Genomic DNA, 15,224 nt, shown 5'->3' with positions numbered 1-15,224 from the left:
AGTTGAGGGCATCCTGTGGATTCCTGAGCTCAGTAAAATCTCAGAGCCCTGCGATCCTGTTTGCCACAGAACTTCCCCATCCTGCAAGCTCAACGTCAGCAATAAAACCATAGATGCTGCTTTCCTAACAGGGCAGGGATGAGTTCCTGTGTGCAGAAATGCCTGCCTGAAGCAGATTTTCCATGAAGTGTTCTGTCAGTGCGTGCACACACTCACCACCCAGCATTCCTGCGACTCAAGGATTAAATTCCCATAAGCATGGATGAAATAATTCCTTCCAGGACCAGATCCATGTGCTAATGTCATTGTTACACAACTCAGCTTTAAAATAACGACATGAAGTGATAAATAATCAAAAAGCTTTCTTCTTCCTTGCCTCCACCACTAATTTTTCCAACGAGAAACTGAAAATGTGATTTATTTTTTTTAATGTAAAAAAATAGAGTGATATTCTGTTCTAACACAGACATGACATTAAAAAGAGTTTTGTTATCTCCCTTCCCCGCCCCTGAACCAGAAGCAATTTCCTTACCCTGCCTGGCCCTGCTCTCACACAGAAAAATGTTCTTTGGCATGTTCTTTAATATGTTCCTTCCCATGTTCTGGGGCATGTCCCGAGGCTGGCAGCAGCAGCCCAGCCCTCACAGCGCTGCTGGGTTTTCCCATCCCCTCGTTCCTGCCAGGGTTTCCTTGGAGCGCTGCCTCCCATCCCTTCCCTCCTCCCTCCCCCTGCTCAGCCCCATCTCTCTCTCTCCAATGCCAGTAGAGGGCACTTGGATTTAATTTCTTGAGTGGTTCAGGCTCTAAAACTGTTCAGCAGCAGCACTTAAAGGTTTTTTTTTTTTTTTTTTTTTTTCCCCTGAGAAACCCCAAACCAGCCCATAATCCCAGTTTAGGATCCTGAATCCCAAACCCCAAACCAGCCCATAATCCCAGTTTAGGATCCCAGATCCCAAACAAACCCATAATCCCAGTTTAGGATCCCAGATCCTAAACAAACCCATAATCCCAGTTTAGGATCCCAAAACTGCCCATAATCCCAGTTTAGGATCACAGATCCCAAACCAACCCATAATCCCAGTTTAGGATCCCAGATCCTAAACAAACCCATAATCCCAGTTTAGGATCCCAAAGCAGGCCATAATCCCAGTTTAGGACCCCAAACCAGCCCATAATCCCAGTTTAGGATCCCAGATCCCCTCTGGAGCCCGGGGAGGAGCTGGGGTGGCACTGAGGGTTCCCCCTGTGCTGATCCCAGCTCTCTGCTCCTGAGGAGCATTTTTCTCCTCTGGGGGAGGCCAATGAGCGACTCCTCTGAGCTGTTTTCAGAGCAGTTTCTGCCCAGCTCTGGGTAAATAAACTCCTGCAGCCTCAGCAAAAGCAGGCTCAGCTCCCCCTGAGCTCCCTGCTCATCTCTCTTTGCCCCTTTGGGGTATTTGGATGTTTTCCAGGATTTGCAGTTCAGGCTGCAGGTTGTGTCTGGTGATCTCTGCTCAGGTTTCCTGTATCCTCCTCTCCCTCGTGCAGAATAAAGCAATGCCCCTGCCTGCTTGAATCCCAATTCCTTTAAAGCAGGCAATGCCCCCGAATGCTTTAATCCCAATTCCTTTAAAGCAGGCAATGCCCCCGAATGCTTTAATCCCAATTCCTTTAAAGCAGGCAATGCCCCCGAATGCTTTAATCCCAATTCCTTTAAAGCAGGCAATGCCCCCGAATGCTTTAATCCCAATTCCTTTAAAGCAGGCAATGCCCCCGAATGCTTTAATCCCAATTCCTTTAAAGCAGGCAATGCCCCCGAATGCTTTAATCCCAATTCCTTTAAAGCAGGCAATGCCCCCGAATGCTTGAATCCCAATTCCTGCCCCAGAGAGCTCCTGGCTGGCACTGCTGGGGCCCCACTGGGGTTCCTTTGGTGCCTTTGTTGGGATCCCACTGGTTAAAAGCTGATGTGGGGCAAACAAAAGCCAAGGAGTGCTGGGAAAGGGGTGATGATAAAGGGGAAATGAGAGACTGATCCTTGCAAAAACTGATGTGCTTCGGGCAGAAAAAAATAATGCCACTAAAACTAAAAATGTAACTCTGCACAGTGTGATGGGAATGCTAAGCAAGCACCACAGAAGTGCCATTAAATTAAAAAGAAAGAGGATAAATGAGAAGAAGTGCCTGATGTATATGAAAAGATATATATTCCCTGCTCCATTCTCCCTTTGTCTTCCAAATGCAGAAGAAACAAAAAGGTCAGGAGAGATTTGGTGGTGCCATAACACGGAAGTCACTTTTTGTGCTGCTGTGAATGTGGTATTGTTCTTCTCTTAGTGTCCCCTTCAGAGTCAGAATGAAATTAAAACAATGCTGCTGAGAGAGGAACAAACCCGTGCTGGAGAGGAGACTGAATTTACCTGGGAGCTCAGCACAGGGTTTTGAAGGAAAGCTGCAGCTCTGGAGAGGAGACTGAATTTACCTGGGAGCTCGGCACAGGGTTTTGAAGGAAAGCTGCAGCTCTGGAGAGGAAACTGAGCTCACCTGAGAGCTCGGCACAGGGTTTTGAAGGAAAGCTGCAGCTCGTTCTCAGCAGAAGCTGCTCAGGAAGCAGCTGCACCCTGCCGGAGGTCTCAGTGCGAGGCTGCGCCCCCCAGCACTGCCACCCCTGGGACCCCTGGAAATCCCTGAAGGGTGCTCTCTGCAGAATGGAAACAACACGGTGTTGGTGGCTGGCAATGGCACAGGGTGAAGCAGAGACAGCTATTTGTGATGCACAGGCCATAAATGTGTTTATTTCCACTTGTCCAGTCAGGTGTGAGCTTTCAGCTCGGGCAGCACTCGGGGAGCTGCGTGGCTGCTGTGAGAGAGCCCGAGCTGCCTGCTCATGGCCTTAATTAATGAGCTATTAATGAGCTCCTGGTGCAATCAGCTGCCTGAGGAAAGCAGGGGTGCAGCCACAGCTGCCAGCAGCAGCTGAGTTATAAATGTGGGGTACACTGGGAGCCTTGAGCTATTAATGTGGGGTAAACTGGGATAACTGGGAGCCTTGAGTTATTAATGAGGGGTACAATGGGGTAACTGGGAGCCTTGAATTATTAATTTGGGGTACACCGGGAGCCTTGAGTCATTAAAGTGAGGTACACTGGGAGCCTTGTGTTATAAATGTGGGGATAACTGGGGTAACTGGGAGCCTTGAGTTATTAATTTGGGGTACACTGGGAGCCTTGAGTTATTAATGTGGGATAAACTGGGATAACTGGGATCCTTGAGTTATTAATGAGGGGTACAATGGGTAACTGGGAGCCTTGAATTATTAATTTGGGGTACACTGGGAGCCTTGAACTATAAATGCAGGGTACCTGGGAGCCTTGAGTTATAAATGTGGGGATAACTGGGGTAAACTGGGAGCCTTGAGTTATTAAAATGGGGTAAACTGGGATCCTTGAGTTGTTAATTTAGGGGTAAACTGGGATAACTGGGAACCTTGAGTTATTAATTTTGGCTAACTGAGAGCTTTGAGTTATTAATGTGGGGTACACACTTTTTTTTTGCTTAAAAAATATCTGTTCTTGGAAAGAGCTCTGAGAAATCACTTCTTTTAGGCTCCAGATGAAACTCTGGGGGGACAGAGAGACAAAAAATGAGAATTTCAGCCCCAGTTTGCAGGGGTTTGCTGGAACCAAACAATCCATGCTGTGCAGGGTGATTTATTCCGTGAAGCACGAGCAGCAATTCCTGCTCCACAGCCTGTCAGGAGACAACAGAATCGAGGCCCAAACCCCAGTTCTGGAGCTTGACCCAGAATATCTGGGGGTCTCTCCCCAGCCTGTGTGCAGGGATTGATAATCTGTGAGTTCTGGGCCAGAGGCTGATGATGTTTTCTGTGTCAGAGGGAGTAACAGAGAGAGAAATTGCTGATTTGGGTTCCACACAGGGGATGTTTGGAGATTGGTGTGCTCAAAAAGGGAAAAAAAAACCAAATAAACAAACTAAAAATAAAACTAAAAAGAAAAAGAAAACATATAGAAACAAAACAAACAACAAAAACTTCAAAACAAAAAGAAAACAAATAAACAACAACAAAAAAAACAACCTCAGAGTATTGGAGTAGGGAAGTGACATTTTTAATGCTACTGAGAGTCAGGTTTGGGTTTGGAATGAGCAGACTGGGCTGAGTAAAATAAGTGACCCAAATCTGAAGTGCAAGAGGCTCAAAACTTTGTTCTTCTTCACCTAAAATCCCCCTCAGTGTGTCTCACTTTACCATTTCTTACTTTAAAAGAGTTTAACTTAGGCACTGGGTTGTTTAGATGAAAAATAGTATTTTGTGGAGTAAGACAAGATAAAGCACTTAGAATTGAGCACAGACATAATGAATGATCTAATTTAACCCTTTTTTCATTTGAAGTCACCTGATCCAAGTTGATTTATTCACAATGATTTGTCAGATAATTGGTGCAACCAAGGCCTGTCCTGTGATTTTTCTGTAGATGCTCCAGGAGCAGCTCCACGTTGTTCAGTTCTTTGTCACATGAGTGGCCACAAGTCACAGTCTGTTATTTCTGTTTCCTGCTTGATGACAGAAATAAGAGATTTGCAGGTCTTGCATATTAGCTGATCTATTATGGAAATAAACCCCAGCTTCTGAGAACTGACCCAGGAGCACTTTCCCTGCCACTCTTCCACCCAAAACCAGTTTGGCTTTAGGAGCTCCTGCTGGAGCTGCTTTTCCTCAGTGTGCTGGAGATCAGCAGTGCACAAATCCTCCTTTTTTGTATTTATACAAAGTATTTATATACCTTTGGTCTTTTGCATTTATACACCTATATTTATATATAAATATAGGTGTATAAATACAATTTATAATATTTAAAATAAAAAATAAATATCTAAATATATTTATATGTTTGTATACCTATATATTTGTAGCTATACACCTTTGGTTTGAAGCCCCATCAGAGCAGTGGTTTATTTGATTTGTCACGTTCATTTCATGTACCATGGGCCAGTTCCTTTTGTCTCCCTGAGCAGAAGCACTTTGAGGAGTCCATGGAAAGCAGCTCCATGAACATTTGGGGGGTGTTTTGCCACTGAATTCACTCACCAGAGTGGAACCATGGAATGGGTTGGGAGGGACCTTGAGGATCTTCTCAGGGACACCTCCCACCACCCCAGGCTGCTCCAATTCCTGCCCAGGCTGGCCTTGGGCAGTGCCAGGGATCCAGAACAGCCCCAGCTGCTCTGGGGATTCCATGCCAGCCCTGCCCACCCTGCCAGCAAAGGTTCCAGCAGAGGTTGGGTGCGGGATTCCAGGTGGGGCAATTCCAGCTGCTGGTGCCCAGCCCCAGGAGCATCTCATGCCAACCAGGCTGCTGGGGCCCTGCCATGGCCGTCCATCAGTAATTGAGCTAAAATGGGACCAAAGTAGCACAAATGGGAGATGGTTGAGGGAGGAATTCATCCCCTGGAGCTCACAGAACCCTGCTTTTCATGAGCTCAGCCACAGCATTTCCCATCACCTCAAAATAAAGTGAAAAAGCAGAGATCACACTAAAAGGAAGGGCACTAAACTAACTCAGTGCCAGCCCCCAAAAGGCATTTTTATAAAGGATGTTTAGCAAAAAGCCAGTGTTCAAGCAACGTCTGACATCTCACAGTTGATCATTGCCCACCTTCAGGAGCCTCTGGAAATTCAGGGGCTGGGGGAGACACCAAGCAAAACGCACCATGGGGAACAGATGTCAGCGATGAGAATAATCCAAAATACCCATCCCAGTGCTGCTCTGAGCCCATCAGCAGCGGGGAAGGCCAGGCAGGGGCTGCTCCTGGAACCCCCAAACTGGGTAATTCACCCCAGGAAAGCAGGAGCTGAACCTCTGCAGGGCTCCTGGAGGTAAATGCTTTATGAAATCACACCACTGTCACCAGAGTTCTGCCCAGGACAAACCCACAAAGGTTTGACAAGGTTTCATTAAAGCGAATTTTATCAATAAAACCCCCCCATGGTATTTGGTTTTGTCTAATTTTTTGTTGTAGTTTAGACTACAGTGCTATCAATTCTAAAAAGAAAAACAGAGTTTTCAAGTCTAGGTATGTGAGACTTTTTTAACATTTGGAATAGATCCAGCAATTCAGTATCTTAATCCAAAGTCAAACTTTCTGCAGAACTGCAGTTTTATTTTTGTGGTTTAGGTGTATCTGGGAAGGGGAGGGAAAACAAACTGAATTTTGTTGTATTTCAGTTAGAACAAAATACAACCCCTTAAAACTGCAGTGCCTAAAATAAATATATCTGACTAGGCTGCATTTATGCAATGTAAATATAACAAAACAGTGCCAGCAAACTTTGATTTTGTGACATAAACACAGACTTGGTGTCAATCAGTACATGCCTCAGTTCATGTTCATTCAATTCCCTGATTTTAAGTAGCATTTTTAAATAGACTATAGGTACAATTTTAAAATTTTGGTTTTAAATTTTAGATGAGATAAGTTAGGAAAATGGTCCACTTAGTCCCCTGTGATTTCAGGATTTTTCTGTGCTCTGAACCTGTGGCATTATTTATATGTAAAAATCGACTCCTAGAAAAGATTAATTTAATAATTCTGCTGGAACAAGTCCCCTTTTGGGGCGAGGAGTTTTGCTCTGAGGTCAGAGTGTGCAGGGGCAGAGCTGCAGAGGATTTCCCAGAGCTTTGGATCCTTTCTGCATCTCGGGATCAAAGCTGAGCTGGGATGGGATCTCTGCCCTGCGATGTGTTGGGTGCTGTTTGCTTTATTCCCTCCCTCTTTGCAGTGACTTGGTTGCACTTTGGGAGCAGAAGGAACTGTCAGCATCTCCCTCATCTCCTGCTGCAGGGATTTAGGGAACCTTTAGAGGCTGTGCTGTTTCCCAGCCTTATTTCATTTTGTGCCAGTCTCTAAGGCTGACACACATCAAATATTTTAGGTTGTTGTCATATCCTCCCTTAGTCATAATTTGGTCAAATCACACTCATTCAACTTTTATCTCGTTGTCTTCCTTTTGCTTTTTAATAGATTAATTTATTTAATTTACTTTCTGCTCCCTGAATTAGCAATAGAGCTCTATAAACAAATGGTCATAAAGGGGGGGAAGGGGGAGTTTTAAAAATCAATTTGAGTTAATATAGAAATATTAGAAATATTTTAAATTGAAAGTGTTAAGAATGGGGGTTTAAATTCTGTCTAAAGATTGTGCAAATCAATCCTGGGGTGGTTTTTTGGTGCAATTTTGTTTGTTAAAAAACCACAAAACAAACAATCCTCTCCCTGCCACTTCAGAGCTCCTGAACTGTTCTAAAATTAGTGCCCTGTGTTAATTTTTTTCCCGGGCTCTCTGATGGTGGTTTAATTTGAGCACACCTATGATTTATGTGGGACAATAAATTGCCCCTTCCAAACAATAGCCTGGCTTTGGGAGAGGAGCTGGGGCTGGCAGAGGAGGGGGCAGATAACGCTGGAGGTGAAATCCAGAGGTGAAAACACATCAGTTGTAAGCACAAGGACCTCAAATTAAATTGAGGGGGTTTTTCCCTAAATTCCCCGGAATTTTACCTGATGTTGGGATGGTTTTTGGGGCGGGCAGGGAGGCTGCCCTGCGTTTCCTCCACGTGGAACAAGCACCGAGTGTCTGTCGGGGGCAGTGATGGGGTTTCCTGTCCCTGGGAATTGTTTAGCAGCTGATGGCTCCAGAAATAGCCGGGAATAGGAAATTCCTGCCTCGGGGAGAGGCAAAACCCTCGGAGGCCTCCAAGAGAGGGAGATGGAGCTGCTCCTGTCCCCCTGCAGGGTTTGGGGTCGCTGGGAGGGATGCGGGTCCCGCTCCCCATCACATGTCCAGCAACACAAAAAACCCAAAAACCCCTAAAAATCTGCCTTTCCTTCCCGTTCTTTTTCCATCATCCAACTGTCAATTACAGCCGGCAGGTTTCTCCCAGTGCTCGGGGAAGTGCTGTTTTTCCAGGGGGATGCAGAGGCGAACTTTACGGGCTGGGGGAAGGGAGCAACAACAAAGCGTTTATTTATCCTTCCCCTCCCCCAGGAGACGGAGGAAGCCGAGCGGTGCTGGTGGCACGAGTAGGAAGAAGAAAGGAATTAAAAAGTAAAGACAACTTGAAAGCGGAGTAAGGAAAGGAATTTAAAGGGGAACTGGGCAGTTTTAGCAAGAGGGCTGGATTCCAGGAGGCAGCGGCAGCTCCGCCTTCAGCGAGCCAGTTACTTTAATTGGAAGTGACTTTAATTGAATGAGCGCTGTCCTGCTGACAGCAGCCTCGATTCGCAGCAAGGTGTGGCCCCAGGTTTGGGATGGAGCAGAGATGGTTTGTGTAACATCCCCGCTGCTCGCACACGGCAGTTTCACCGAGCTTTCATAACCTTTAAGCTGGGTGTGTGCTGATTGCAGGGGCAGAGCCAGCCTGCCTTTGTGTGCCGTGCTGAGGATTAACCCAACCACCTGTCACTAAAACGTGAAACTCTGAAACTCGGCACCAAAACACCCCCAACCTTTCCAGAGCCACCCCGCGGCAAGGATGGAGGAATGGTTCTGTCAGGGAACAAAACTTTTCCTTTTCAAACTCTTCCATCGCTGTCCCCAGGTGCCGGCTCTGTGTCTCTGTGATTTTTGTCCCCTGCCTTGGTGCACACACGTGTGAGGACACATGAGCACACACACACTTGGGCTGAGCCCAGCCTTGGCTGCTCTGCATCCCCTGTCTGAGCTCATTTGGGGCGCTCATTGTGCTTCCTCCATCCTCTGACCACATTTGGGGTGCTCATTTGTGCTCCCTGCATCCTCTGAGCACGTTTGGGGTGCTCATTTGTGCTTCCTCCATCCTCTGAGTTCATTTGGGGTGCTCATTTGTGCTCCCTCCATCCTCTGACCACATTTGGGGTGCTCATTGTGCTTCCTCCATCCTCTGAGCACATTTGGGGTGCTCATTAGTGCTCCTCCATCCTCTGAGCACTTTTGGGGTGCTCATTGTGCTCCTGCATCCTCTGTCTGAGCACATTTGGGCTGTTGATAAACAAAGTTTGTATTCCACACTTGCAATCACGTGCTGTTCCAGCTGTGGATGTAAGTGCACCTTAGGAAAAGTATGATATTGACCAGTGTGCTGACCTGGGACAGAATCTCTCCTGATTTTCCTCTGAAATCCTGTTTTAAACACAGAGCTCTTGTTTCATTTGGTTGTAATTACTCCTGAGCGCAGCTGCCTCGAAAAGCAGGGTTTGCAATTCACAAGGTTTCCTTTTCCTATTTTTTTTTTTTTTTGTTTGTTTGCTTGCTCACTTCCAGCTCGCTTTGGGGAAGATGAAGTTTGTTCATTTGGCTGCAGAGCAGCTCCACAGCCCTCCAGGAATATTGACAAGGACAGCAGGGAAGTGCAGGAGCTGCAGTGGCCCAGCAGCTGCCCCAGCCCTGGCTGGACCTGCCCAGCCTCGTCAAACCCAGGATGTTTTAAATAACATTGCCCAGGCTTGGCCACTTGTGACTGCCCAACAAAACCTGGCTTTGTCACAAACTCTCTGCCCAGCTTCACTTTTGAGCAACGTGCTCCAGCTGACCCAAGAGAGTAAAATCCTCTCTCCTGGTGCAGGGAGTGTGTGGATAACTGATAATGCAGACCCAAAGTTCTCCCACTGGGATCAAACTCCACAAATGTTTCCCTGAATTAGATCTGGAGCCATCATTCAGTTTTGAATAGAATCAAACCTGCCTCTGCCACATTTGTGTTTGGGCCTGAATTTCTGTTCTGGGAGCTCCCAAAGCAGAGGGCCCTGCTGGAAACTCACACCAGGAGGGCTCCTCATCCCTGGCTCCTCCTTTCTGACACTGCCCTGCACCAGCATACCAGCCTGTTTACTAGCTGTTGGAAACCGGTTGTAGAGCCTTTGTACTTGGACTTAGCAGCCGTAACAAGAGCCGGGGGTGTGTGGAAGCTCAGCCTCCTCTTCCTCATTCCCTGGCAAAGCTGTGCCAGGACACACTTGGCAGCCCTGGGTTCTCACTGCCTGTGCAGCCTCAGCTTGGCTTTTCCCCATTTCCTCAGCAGCGAGGTTTGGGGCTAAAAGAGGAAATAAAAATGTGCAGCTATTCCTGTCTGACAGCCAGACCTTAGCTCCCGGTGGTTCTTTTCCTTTCAAAACACGAGCAAGATTAAAAATAAAGAAGTGTCAGTGTGCTAATGTTTCAGTTTCTAATCAGTTCACAAATGGCAGGAAATTAACTGGCTTTTCATGAACATCTGTTCCACTTCTGGCTTGAAAGGTTGGAGGCAAATGCTATCTGTCAAATCTCATAGTGAGAATCAGCAATAAATACACTTTTCATTTTCCACCCCCATTTCTCTATTAGCCATTCAAAACAGTGCATTGTGGCCAAATGCACTGGTTGCTTTTCCTCCTGTATTTTTTGGTGATGGAGAGGATGATGAGCTGCCTCAGAACGAGGATCAGGGAGAAGGTGGTGATTACAGCCCTGCAGTGCTGTACACCTGCTGGATGTGTGCAACGCCCATCCTGAGTCCTTCTCAGGTGAAATGTGCTCTTTTTGAACATCTCACAAGGGCTTGGCGAGCAGAATCTCTTTTTTCCTGGTATTATTTATCTTCAAGTGACTTGAGGAGCTGCAGCAACAGTCTCTATGGGGATGTCACATAAAGTGACTTTATGTAATCACCTTTCCATGCCTGTGTGCCCAGGTCCTCCAGGCTCCACAGGACAGGTGTAACTCGCTTTGTGCTGAGCTGATTTTCTTCGCCTTCTGGGGAATTAATGAATGTCCAACCCCTCTGGGAGTGGCTTTGTCCCCCAGGAGAGACTCTGCTGCCTCACCCTGGGACTGGAATTGTGCTCTTTCCTGGGCTCTGTACTGGGTGCTGCCTCCCCAAACAAACACTTGAGATTTCCTGTTCCCTGCTACGAGGCTGACAGGGAATTCACAAGCCCAGATTATGTGGAGTTTGTAACAGCTGTGCTTTTCTTGGTTCCCTGCACACACAGGGCTTGAAATCCTTGGCTGAAGAGACACTGGGATATCTCCATTAAAGTCCTGTAACAGCTGATTATTCCTGAAATTGGTTTCAGTGGCAATTCAAAGAAAAGCTCCTCTGGAGAGCAGAGAAGCTGAGCAAAACCTTAAGCAATGCTCAGACCGCTGGGTTTTGAGCAATCCGGAGCTGAAATAGAGAATGACAGCCCAGATAATGCAACAAATGGCCTAAAAAGCAGCAAAAGCTTCCCAGATTCCCTCGTGGGGTCCAGAGAGGAGGACATTAATCAGGCCAGACAGAGGAATCTGTAACCAAACAGGTTTGGCCATTACACAAGAATAGCAGGCAAACATGAAACTGGAGGAAAAGATCTTTATCAGCCCCTCGCATGCAAAACCATCGAGGGGAAACTCAGCGTGTTCTGGGCACTGATCAGCTGCTCAGGGAGGTGGGACCTTGTTTTCTCTGCTTCCTGGCAGCAAGCCCTGCTCCCACAGGGAACACTCAGCAGAAATTCCCCTGTTTTCCGGCCCAGCACCAGCTCTGCTCTTCCCACCGTTCTGGTTGCTTGGAATCAATAAGGCCTGGGGCAGACAGGCTCAAAGGGCTTCAGAGCTGTAAATTTGACTTAAGTGGAATGATAAGGTTTTAGAGAAATTGGTGCACCCAGTCTTTAGTCACAGGATGAAGTTCCTGCAGAGCTCAGGCAAGGGGCCAGGCTGGTTTGGTATTTTGGGGCGCAGCTGAGCTCCCTCTGGGGCTGATGCTGTGTCTGTTTCCCACAGCAGCACCTCCCTGATTTGCCCTTTCCCTTTTTGTGGGCATGGTTCTCCTTAGCCTTGTCCAAACCTGGCCTCACCCCGCAGGAGTGTGGCTGCCGGGGGGTGAGACATTCCCTGGTGCTCCCATCCACCCAAACCATGCAGGAGCTGCTGCTCCTCAGCTTCTCAAAGCAGTTCTTGCTCATGGTTAGTAACAGGAGGATTAGAAGTCTCAAAGAAGTGATGGAAAGGGGTGCCACTGGCAGAAAACACCCCAAAATGTGGTCACTGCCACAGCCCTTCCCCTCCTGGGACCAAAACCCCCTGGGACTGCAGAGGCACCCATCCCTCTGGCCTTATCATGGTGTCTTATCACTGCTCCCTGCTGCCTGGCAGGGGTTGGAAAAGAGCATTAGGAATTTCTTATTGCTCAGCTCTGAACTCCCAGAGCTCCCTGTGAGGCTGGGGAGCGATTGTCCTTGCCTGGCTGGTGGGAAAGTGAAGTGGAGCAGATGTGCTGAGAGATAGGGATTTGCTCAGCCACCAGGGTCAGCTTTCCTCAGCGCCCTGCACAGTGCCAGGCTCACGCTGCTCTTTCCTTACCAGTCACACAATAATGTACACTTTGTGTAAATCTGCACGGCTGCTGATTTCTGTGTTCTTATTCAAACAGATGCACAGATCTGGTTTAATGAAAGGACAAGAAATATTGTCTGTTAATGAACTCTGAATAATTATATCATGCTCTAAGCGTTGAGTACAACAGTGCTCACAAGGGGAGGAAGAATCATTGGGCAAGGAAAATAATTGTCTCACTAGCAATTACCATTAAAGTATTAAAGAAACTGATGTACTTCTCATTAAATAATCTCTCTGGAAGCTTTTGTTCCCTAATAAAGTGCTCATCTCATGAAGTGCCATCAGGAGCACAGTAATTTGATTTGATGATGAGCCTTTACCTGCTTACAGGAGAATTGCTTGTAAATATTAATAATGGATTCTCACCAGGGGAAAAGAAGGTACAAGAGGCATTCTGAAATTAGGGAAATAAATCATTAGGTGCCCTCCTCATCCTCTGTTCTTGATGTCTTCATGACATTAAAATCACAGTTGTTACAACAGTTTTTCCTCCATTGCACGGTTTATCCCCCTGAAATGGTGCATTTGATTTGCTTTTTCTAATCAAATGGGCTGTCTGCAGCTCAGTGCTTACACTGGGTTTTTCCACCCACCCAGTACTTGGGGTTTTTAACCTTCAGGTGGAGAATCTCCCCCTGTGCTACCCAGAGCCTCCCAGACACACTGGGTGGATGGAAAAAAAGGGGTTTGCTCCGGCCAAAAATGCATCACAAATCTGCCATTCCCACCGCTTCAGAAATCCTGCAGCACTTTGAGCCAAGAGAACAAAACACATTGATGCAAACCAAAATGCCTGGAGGTTTCTAGAGCCTCTCACCAAAAGGCCAAGGCACCTGCTCCACTTCCTGCAGGCACCACAGCCTCCTGGGAACACGACCTGAGACACTCAGAGCTCTACAGATCTGCTCTCAAGTTTCTGTCGTGTCCCAGCAGAAGCTGTGAGTTCTTGAAAAACAGCCCCAAAAATAGCATGAATCTTGTAGTTTCATTTTTCAGCGTTGTAGATCTGCCTTAACAGGAAGCCTCGGAAGGAGAATTAAAGGCTTCTCTTTTTTTTTAATATTAAGTGGTTTTAATGTATTAAGAGCTTTGTCTAGAAGGCAGATGACACATCCCTGTCCCTGCACACCCTGGCTGAGCTTCCTTTGGACTCTGCTTTCTTTGGACTCTATCTGACACTCAGGTGTTGACATGATCAGCTCCACCAGGAGCCTTTCATCCCTCCCATTTATCTTTATTTTATTGCAGTGGGTGGCAATAAATGCGGGATAAGATGCTACATTTGTCCCTAAATGATATCAATTTATGATTTCATGCTGTGGGGTCAAAGTTTCCTGCCTGGGTCTGTGCTGAGTGTGGGGCCCTGAATGGCCCCTTTGTGCTGCACTGGGAAAACCTTACCTGGGACCTCATGGAACAGCAATCAAAGAGACACTCCTGGGTGCTGCTGCTGATTATTCTTTTTTCAGCCATTTAAAAGCTCCTTACACAGAAAAAAACCAAACCAAACAAAAAAAAAAAAGTTCATTGAAAAATAGGCAAAAACCCAGGAATGTTTGTCTGGTTCTGTGTGGGTGAGGATTTCTAATGAAAGTTCTAGGGATTTTTTTTTTGGTGTGTCTTTTCTGTCCATTTTATTTCCTCATAGCTCACAGGTATTTTTTGACTATTAACACTAACCTTTGTGTCACCCACATCCTGCTATGCATCACCACATTTTGCGTGTGAAACACAAGAGAATCTTTATTGTTATCAGAAAAACACAGGACAATCATTTCTCTTTGCTTCATTGCTTTCCACTGAAAAGGGAGGGGGGAGAGACCTGCCCTGGAAAAGTCCTGCCCAAAACTTCTCTGAGCAAGAACTGTCCGTGGCACATGGGATGTTCCTCAGCCCTTTTAGTGTGGGGGGATTTTCAGATCAAATTCTGCTTTAAAATCTGCCTTTCTCAGCAGGGCCGGTGTTCTCTGCCCTCACCTCAGCTGATTTTGGGAATACTGGGAATTATGGAATGGTTTGGGTGGGAAGGGACCCCAAATCCCACCCATCCCACCCCTGCCATGGCAGGGACACCTCCCACTGCCCCAATGCCCAGCCTGGCCTTGGGCACTGCAGGGACCCAGGGGCGGCCCCAGCTGCTCTGGGAATTCCATCCCAGCCCCTGCCCACCCTCCCAGCCAGGAATTCCTTCCCAAATCCCACCTCACCCTCCCCTCTCTCAGTCTGAAACCATCCCCCCTTTCCCTGCCACCACAACCCCCTGGAAACAGGAACAGTTCATTTCTTTAGGTTTCTTCATTGACCTCTGGGCTTTGTCCTCTTTGGATCACTTTGGGCCCAGATAATCGGGATTTTAACTATAAAATTAACTAATTAATTATTTTATAATTTATTTAATTAATTATTAATGTAATCATTGGATTTGATTAATATAAAATTAAAATAAAATTAATCTGCATTTTACACCACAATGAGGGAATCGTATTATGGGATGTAGCAGCTGCTGCTGGGTTTAGCTCAGGTAACACAGGTAAAATGATATTCATGAGAAGAGCCAGCAGGCAGGAAACCCTCAGTGTTCGGGATATTCTGAGGCATTGCTCCTTCTCCTTCACACCTCTTCCTCCACCTGTGTCCTTGCAGCTCTGCTTCCAGAGCCAGGTGAGCTCAGGAGGCTGAGCCCAGGGAGCCTTTCCTGACCCCTCCTGCACACAGATGGGGTGCAGTGGGAAGATAAACGTCCAGGGGCCTTGCAGGGTCTGTGCTGAAGTTTCCCGCTGTAAAATGAAGGCTGTGGTATTTTTTTAGCACTAACCCTTATGCAGAAGAG

This window comes from Camarhynchus parvulus, chromosome 20 (genome assembly GCF_901933205.1).
Source record: "Camarhynchus parvulus chromosome 20, STF_HiC, whole genome shotgun sequence".
Lineage (NCBI taxonomy): Eukaryota > Metazoa > Chordata > Aves > Passeriformes > Thraupidae > Camarhynchus > Camarhynchus parvulus.
This window is presented reverse-complemented; position numbering follows the sequence as displayed.